The following is a 9,493-nucleotide window of genomic DNA, read 5'->3' as shown; positions in this document are numbered from 1 at the left end:
TTTGTATGTCCCACACCACGTGCTATGCTTTTACCTTCCTCTTAGATTGACATATTACACCCTGGATATATATGTAAACCAATACTTTACACAAAGTGTAATTGTGGACACTCAAAATGTTTTCAATGTTCTGAAAAGCAAATATTACAAAGATGACTTTGCCTCTTTCTTGTGTATCAAGCCATCTCTTCTCTGCTTAGATAGAGTAACTGTATGTCCTATGGTAATTACTAGGAAGAAACCAGCTAGGTATAAATCTAGCAGGCTTTTTGGCCTTGTCAGATTAAAACTTACCTATCAACCCGCTCCAGTCCTTTACATCTTCCTAAATCCGCGGTGGTGGCAGAATTTACGACCAGGAATTGCATTTTGCAAAATGATTAAACTTCCCAAACATCCATAAAAAAGTTGCAAGCGGTTGTTCTATGGGTTTTATTTATTTTATTTTTTCCTCACAGGCTGCTTAATTTATAAGGTTGGGGGGAGGGGATGCATCGGGGGGAGGATGGCATTAATGGTTCATAGAGAAGCAGAAATTCCTCATTTCACTCTCTCGATTTCTCAGTATTGTATATGGTTGTGTTGTCATGTGCAATAATGGATTGGCCATGATAAAATACTTCTAGAGACATGGCACTCGGGAAATTAACCCTTTCCTTGTAACAAGAGATGTAAATATCCCGGATAAGACGGCAAATTGACACTATATTCAGATGGCAGTTATCTGGAGACAGGATAAGAAAAATGTGTTTGAGAAGAAAATGATTGTAAAACAGCATGAAACAAGAGTAATATTAGTTAGGCTGGCAGCAGATTTGTTGTAATCTATCATTTTCGCACCTATCTCGTCCTTTTGGCCAGGTCTCAGGAATAGTAAGCTAATTAGAGACACAATGACAATGTGCTACTCGTGGACAGTGTCATTGGCATCTTCCTGCCTGTATTCGCGCTTTGTATAATTTTAGATGTTCTGCATGCAGAATCCATCCTCCTACTGCTCCCTTTGCAAATCAATTATAAATAGTTTGGGCAGAGTGCCAGATGTCTCGCTGTAGCACATTCCTGGTTTCGACACATGGATTAAAGAACAAACCATCTACTCGTTTGCTTTAGCAGATGGTAATTGAAAAACCTTGCCCCAGCTCGCATGTTCTGGGATCTGCACAGGAACAGGAGCCAAAAAGAATGCCACAGTGGCCCTTACAAACCTGTGTCATGGTGCCACTTAAGCTGCTAAACATCTTCTAGGTGACACTTCAATATTCAACACCCAGATGAAATAGGTTCATTCTGCCAACATTTATGTGAAACACCCTTCCGTAAGAGGTCAGCAGATAATGATCTGTTCTTGAAGACAAAAAAGATAAAATTCCTTTGTAAAATTGGAAATTTTCATTTGACAAATCTGTTCCGGAACCTAAGCTATTTGACCTTGCATGTATCCTATATTCCTAAACTTGTGATTAAGGGCACGCTCGCTTTGTGCCTTTTATTTTGTTATTGAAATGTTTTACATATAAATAAACAATAAATATCTTAACTTACATTAGTTGTCTCATGAAGACAACCCTTTTTTTTTTTTTTTTAAATGAAGCCGGACTAGTGATGCCATGTTCGCCACGTTTTCAACATCTGACACCCTTGACAACAATAGCTGATTGGGCACTTGTGGCCAAACATACATTTTTTTATATCTAATAATCTATCTATCTATCTATCTATCTATCTATCTATCTATCTATCTATCTATCTATCTATCTATCTATCTATCTATCTATCTATCTATCTATCTATCTATCTATCTATCTATCGATTAATAATGAAATAGATATGGTCAAGCGTAAACCCATCTCAATCCAATGTGTCTGTTCATAGCTGACTGACAGGTGAAATGTTTAGGAATACTATATGCATTTTGATAATAATAGCTAGCTGCCATTCTGGAGCCTCAACCATGGAAGCATAAACATAAAAAATTGTGTCAGCTGTGAAAGTGATAACATAAATACAAAACGCACATACTCACCTTTTAAATCCTCTGTCTCTTCAGCACCACCAGTCTGGTACCGGAAAGTAGGCATATTGTAGTAGATTTAGATTGGAAACCCCCACCAAACGCTAGAACGAAGCAGCTAAAGTGCTCGTGTGAGCGCTCAGCTGCTACGTGTCTGTTCGGCTTTTTCTGGAAATAAATGTATCGGTGTACGGACTCAATGCAAAGTCCATGAGCCCGTACACCGATACATCGGAAAAAGTCGAACAGAAATAAAGCAGCTGAGCGCTCACACGAGTGCTTCAGCTGCTTCGTTCTAGCGATTGGTGTGGGTCTTCGTGCTCGGACCCCCACCAATCCAAACTTCTGACATGTGACTATGACATGTCAGAAGGTTGTCGGACGTTCAGCTACACTTTAAATATTTAAAGGGGTATTCTGATCACAGAAAGTGATGGCATATTGCTAGGTTATGCCATCACTTTCTGATCAGTGGGAATCCAGAACCGGATATTCCCATAAATCTCAGAATGAATGGGCTCCTTCAATGTTTTTCCCTGTGCATCGGCTCTCCCAGTCACCCACTGTGTGGGGAACTGCAACAGAGATCGATTCAAGTGAATAACTTTTTGTGGTGGCAATAACCCTTTAAAAAAAAATCTTTAAGAAAAAATTACAAAAGGATAATTAAATATTAAAAAAAAGATGGTGCCCACAAATGTGCTTTTTAATAATCTTTGTTCATTCGGTGTTCCTTTAAAATCTTACTCTAAACAGTAAAAATGCATTGAAGTGAGATACTGTAAGTCAGTAGTACATCAGAGTTTGCCTATACTTTTTTGCACTTCTAAAAGCCTGAAACATTTTCTCTAGCAAAAGAGAAAAAATTGTAAAATTGGTGAGCTGACTATATAAACTTGAGGTCACTCTATGTTTGTGGAAAATTTGTATTTTACTGTATTAACAGTCTGGAATTTTGCATCTGTTATCTATAAGGAAAAATCCATTGGTGAACTATGTCTTTGAGCATAAAGAAATGGATGCAAGTTTGGTAAGACCTAGCAAACCATTATGGAAAGAGGCTTAAAGCCTTATTAGTTTAAGGCCGATTTGGTGAAATTAAATACCCCTGAAGAGAAGGCAAACCAATTTGTTCAATTTCTGAAAAATAGTACTGAGGCAGCCAGATAGTAGGATTTCTAAATAGGTGTCTACGTGTTTTCAAGAATGTAATTGTTATGAGATTATCCTTGTGCTTCCGAGATAAGAGAATTTTTTACCAGAAGGCAAGTTCATCTGCAATGGACTGGAGGATGGCTTGAGGATTAAGAGAAATATATTTGTAAAAACTAAAGTAATAAATCTTTGCACCATTCGTAAACGAATGAAAGAATTTTTTTTGCAATATAACAATTTGTCTCAATAATCGTTACACCAGAGCTATGGACAAAGATTGTTTTTTTTAATGTTTTTCTATATTCGTTAAAAAATAACTCTTCAAATTACTCTACCATAATCCATTATTGGCTGGATTATGTTATAGGTTCTATGGATTCTTTATTTTGGGCTACTCTATGACCCAACTATACCGTACTTCTCTTTTTTTTTTAAATAAAAAACTCAACTTTAATAAGTTCAATTACATGTGCAGCCAGCCAACAATATGTTGTTATGTTACCGATTACCCTCTTTCTTCTCTGCTACGTCTGCAGAGTAAATGACAATATAACCTTTTATAGATAGAACTGACTTCGTACTTACAATTGTTCATTATAGGTTTGCCAGGAATACAAATTGATGGTCACTCCTTAGGTCCCAAAATAGGTAATGACTTCATAGATGTTGATAGCTGTGGGCATGATGGAGGGATGCATCAGGCATACTATTAGGGTGTCCTACAGCACTGTCCTGGTGATTTTATTGCTGATTAATTAATCAGGGGGATTGTCAGGGATATGAGCTGGTGGGTCCCCTGTAGGGCACCAATTCATGTGATGACATCACAAGCTTAATGATGCCAAAGAGAGAGTGACATCAAAATGGAAGTGACATCACAGGGGTGGTGACATCATAGAACACTGTCAGTAACATTGCCTCACATGAGTTCCCTTTAAGGCCCCAGAATTAGTGGTATTGTCACTATTGGGGCTATGGTCTGCAATCATGTCACAAGGGCTGCTGGTTCTATACTAGTCCTTCTCAATGAATTAGAATATCATCAAAAAGTTAATTTATTCCAGTAATTCAATTCAAAAAGTGAAATATATTATATAGATTCTTTACACACAGAGTGATCTATTTTCAGCATTTTTTTTTCTTTTAATGTTGATGAGTATGGCTAACAGTTAATGAAAGCCCAAAATTTAGTGTCTCAGAAAATTAGAATTTTAAATAAGCCCAATTTCAAAAATTCTTTTTAATACCGAAATGTTGGCCTACTGAAAAGTATATACAGTATATGCACTCAATACTTGGTCGGGGCTCCTTTTGCATGAATTACTGCATCAATGCGGCGTGGCATGGAGGCGATCAGCCTGTGGCACTGCTGAGGTGTTATGGAAGCCCAGGTTGCTTTGATAGCGGCCTTCAGCTCGTCTGCGTTGTCGGGACTGGTGTCTCTCATCTTTCTCTTGACAATACCTCATAGATTCTCTATGGGGTTTAGGTCAGACGAGTTTGCTGGCCAATCAAGCACAGTGAAACTGTGGTTATTAAACCAGGTATTGGTACTTTTGGCAGTGTGGGCAGGTGCCAAGTCCTGCTGGAAAATGAAATCAGCATCTCCATAAAGCTTGTCAATAGAGGGAAGCATGAAGTGCTCTAAAATTTCCTAGTAGACGGCTGTGTTGACTGTGGACGTGATATAACACAATGGACCAACACCAGCAGAGGACATGGCTCCCCAAAGCATCACTAACTGTGGAAACTTCACACTGGACCGCAAGCAACTTGGATTGAGTGCCTCTCCACTCTTCCTCCAGACTCTGGGACCTTGATTTCCAAATGAAATGCACGATTTCCGTTCATCTGAAAACAGGACTTTAGACCACTGAGCAACAGACCAGTCCTTTTTCTCCTCAGCACAGGTAAGACGCTACTGACGTTGTCTCAAGGAATGCGACAGTTGTAGACCATGTCCGGATATGTCTGTGTGTGGTGGCTTTTGAAGCACTGACTCCAGCTGCAATCCACTCCTTGTGAATTTCCCCCAGATTCTTGAATGTCCTTTTCTTGCCAATCCCTTCAAGGCTGCGGTTATCCCTGTTGCTTGTGCACCTTTTTCTACCACACTTTTTCCTTCCTCTCAACTTTCCATTAATATGCTTGAATACAGTACTCTGTGAACAGCTAGCTTCTTTAGCAATGTCCTTTTGTGGCTTACCCTCCTTGTGGAGGGTGTCTATGACTGTCTTCTGGACAACTGTCAAGTCAGCAGTCTTCTCCATGATTGTGTAGCCTACTGAACCAGACTGTTGGACCATTTAAAGGCTTAGGAAACCTTTGCAGGTGTTTTGTGTTGATTAGCTGATTAGAGTGTGACACCATGAGTCTACAATGTTCAACTTTTACCCAATATTCAAATTTTCGGAGAGACTAAATTTTAGATTTTCATTAACGGTTAGCCATAATCATCATTATTAAAAGAAAAAAAATGCTGGAAATAGATCACTCTGTGTGTAGTGAATCTATATAATATATGAGTTTCACTTTTTGAATTGAATTACTGAAATAAATTTACTTTTTGATGATATTCTAATTCATTGAGAAGGACTAGTATATTGAGTTTCATTAATTCAACAGCTTTCAGATAGGCATGGTGGCAACACCAGGGAGCAGAGGTGGTCTATGCTGGAGATATGACACTTCCCTTTACATACACCAACTTCTGGTGGTACTCAGGGGACGTGATAGAATAGGACAAAAAATCAACGTACCATTTTCTGGGAGCCTCTATAGATTTGATATTGACTGAATATATACAGATCGAAGAGAAAAGTGAGTGCTGCCTCTTCTCCTTGATCTGTTTACATTTGAGGGATTCACAAGTCGGATTCCTGGAGACTGGGACCTTATTGCCCCCTGTGAGATCCAGTTCTGCTGTGCTGCTCCTACTTTTGCTCTTTGCACCGTATATATACAGCGCTGCAGCCAATGAGTTAGTGTAATCTGCTGTATACGTAGTAGGCTGCCTGTCAGCTTTTCACTTACAGGCCTAAAACACTGCATTACAAACGTATTGCAGTGTATTATATGAGCAAAGAGAGGATCACACGCTCAAGTCCCCTACTGTGACTGAAAAAAAAGTTAATAAGAGTTCAAAAAAGGTTCTGGAAAAAAATTCAATTAAAAACCACAAAAATCCCCTTTTTTTTTCTTGCAAAGCTTATTATTGGAAAAACTTTTAAAGCATTAAAAAACTATATACATAATTGGTGTCACGCATATGTAACAAACCATAGTATAAAATGTACACATTATTTTATCCTGCACAGTTAATGCTGTAGAAAAAAGAAACCTCTAACATAATGCCAGAATTGCTGTTTTTTGGTCAACTCAGCTCTAAAAAATTGTATAAAAAGTGATTCAAATGTTGTGTGTAGCCCTCACAGAAAAATAAAAAAAAGTTATGACTCAGAATATGGTGACACAAAAACAAATTATTTTTTTTTTAAATGTTTTTATTGTTCAAAAGTAATAAAAGATGTTATTTATAATGCACTGTAAATGCCATAAAAATAAAAGCAAAGAAATGAAAACCAAAAAATTACACAATTACTGTTTTTTCGCTCACAAATTATAAAATGTTTTCAATACATTATATGTACCACAAAATGGTGCATTAAAAAATACAGCTCGCCCCGCAAAAAAAAAAGTCCTCCTATGGCTACGTCAACAGAAAAATTTAAATTGTATGACTCATGTTCCAAAATAGGGCCAAAAATAGCTGCGTTATAAAGTTCTTAAAGGAATAGGGTATGCTGAGTGTGCAAAAGCTATGCTATGCTATGCTAATTCAGAGTTTTGACCAAGGAAAGTACCAGCTGTTTTAACCTTTTATGGGCATCTCTGATAGTAAGTCTGTGCAACGATCGTCCTGTGGGATAACGGAAGGAACATTCAGTCATCAATCTAGCACAATCTATGCATTCATGTCGCAGTTTTGTTGCATGATTTTGACTTAATTTTTTAAAAAACGCAGCCAAAACACAATGGCTTGGCAAAACTGTAGGGTAGGTTTTTTTCGTGCCTTGGTTTTGTTAAAAATCATTTTAAAACCACAAAAAAAAACACAGCCTGTGTTGCAGCCAGATTCATACACATTAATAGTCTATTGATGAAGTTTAGAGGTATCCATGTTAATCAGTTAGAGTGCATTCATTCACGCCAGGTTTTGTTTTTTTTAAGTATTTTCCTTTTTGTATTTTTTGTTAAGCTGACCCAAACTGATTGGACTAATGTAAGTTTCGATCTATTTGTCAATCAGTTTTGTGTATCTCATTCCATTTTTAGAATGCAAAAGCATAACATTTTCAGTGCCCACATTATTGTTTCTATTTTTGAGTTTCACTTTATCATCAATATAAAGCACCGTACACATGGCAGAGCCCACTCTGTGTGCCACCGTAGGGTACACTATATTATGGACATATTCTCTCTTAGAAACAATGCTTTCATGGGAGAATACCCCCATAATACTAGATCCGATCAAACATGGCACGATTTTTCATTGATGTACATTAGGACTCCATAGATTTCAATGGGTACCATAGTATGGCTTCGTACAACTTGGAGGTTGTACAGACTAGTAATATGGTTGTGTGCATAAACCCTAACTCCCATAATAACAGTCCATGCAGAATTTTTTTGTATCCTTTACAGAAAAGATCCTGAATGAACTGATACAGTCAATTTTACATAATTTTACATCCCATAGAGTTGACTGAAACTCATCAGAAACTTCTGTCTTTTATGTTTTTCATTTTCTGAGAAAACACGCATGAGCTTGAAGACAATGACCTAGTGTACATTCAGCCTTCTTCCATCCGGTCGACAGCCTTCTCCCCAGAGATGTCGTCTGCACATGCGGCCGTCCTGTTCCACAGTGACCACCAGGGTGCGTTCGCGAGCTCAGTCCAGCCTTAAGGAGCCAGGTGTGAGATTGAGCTGATTGCTCCCAGAGCACCCTGGACTATAAGAAGAGCTCTGCCCCTCCCTGTATTGCCTGAGCCTTGTAGTCCTTACCCTAGTTTGTCTCTGCAAATGGTCTCCTAGTGTCTTCCAGTTCCCATTGTTTCCTGTTCCTGCTACCTGTAACCTGTATCCTGTGCTATCCTGGTCAAGTACCGCATTGAGTTTGAGTTGTGCTGTGCTGTGTTCCACGCCTGTCCTGTTACACCACGCCTGCTGTCTGCCTTCTGCCAAAGTCCCCTCCGAGCCTGCCTCGCTACTGTCTGAAGCAGCCACAGGTACACCTATAGGAACTAAAGACTTTTTTACCTGTGTCCTGTTGGCCAGCTGCCATACCGTTAAGGCGGTACGGCCCAGTGGGTCCACGTACCCAACGTGACACCTTATCACCACAAGTTCTGTCCAGTAGAACGGTGTGAGGTCTGGGTCTTACAGCCATAATACCATACCCTATCATATAGCTGTACTGCTACAGTCTCGTTGATATGTATTCGGGATTTAACACCCGGACCCACCATGGTTCTACTAAACCAAATTTACAGCACAATAAACATCTATGCTGCTGTGAGTTCAGTTCAGTAAAACCGTGGGCGTTGTTACATCCAGAATACAGTTAAACATGTCTACAATACGCCTGTGTGAAGGAGACCTTAATCTGATATACTTATTGCAGCATCATCTGTTTAATTCTTATTCTTATTTTCATTTTTATTCCATAATTTAGCAAGAATCCTCATTGCTGACTGCCCCAGTGACAGAAGACTTTCCCTGAAGTCAATGCAAGTCCCTTTATATTTTTCTTTAATATTCTGAAACGATTATGTAACAATCAAGTGTAAATCTCAACAAGTTTCAAAATCCCAATACTGAGTAAATTGTTGTCATTAACCTAATAACCACAGTGTTACATTCTTTCTTTTTTCCTTCATTTTTAAGACACAAAGCTGACGTTTTTTTTTCACTCCTGGACTAATTAAAGCCATGCTGATTTATCCTTGAATGAAATCCAACATTTTCTCCCTGGAGCATAATATTTTTGCTTCTAGTTAATTGAATTCAATGTGCTGTTTATGATGTATTTTTAAGAACCTCTTAAATACAAACTTGGATTGCTCTGTTCATTAATTTTGAATTTCATCTAGTTGGAAACACAGTTTTATCTGTAGGGAAGGATGGTGGATATCAATTGGTAATTTTAATAAAAATCCAACTGCTTTTTAATAACTGAAGTTAAAAGGCAGCAGTTATTATCGCCGGCTAATTAAAACAATACGTATTTAAACTGGTGTCTTTATAGCTATTGCCAAAAAT

General features: G+C 38.2%; 1 long non-coding RNA gene across 1 annotated transcript; it reads right to left on the bottom strand.

Annotated features, from left to right (window-relative positions):
* Positions 1 to 431: 431 nt before the first annotated feature.
* LOC142741128 (uncharacterized) lies at positions 432 to 3,979 on the bottom strand. The gene is made up of 3 exons (XR_012881004.1): positions 3,755 to 3,979; positions 1,209 to 1,347; positions 432 to 724 (listed from the first exon to the last, which is right to left on the bottom strand). It is a non-coding gene; the product is annotated as an uncharacterized LOC142741128 (long non-coding RNA).
* Positions 3,980 to 9,493: the final 5,514 nt, after the last annotated feature.

Source organism: Rhinoderma darwinii, chromosome 2, assembly GCF_050947455.1.
Source record: "Rhinoderma darwinii isolate aRhiDar2 chromosome 2, aRhiDar2.hap1, whole genome shotgun sequence".
Lineage (NCBI taxonomy): Eukaryota > Metazoa > Chordata > Amphibia > Anura > Rhinodermatidae > Rhinoderma > Rhinoderma darwinii.
This window is presented reverse-complemented; position numbering and strand designations above follow the sequence as displayed.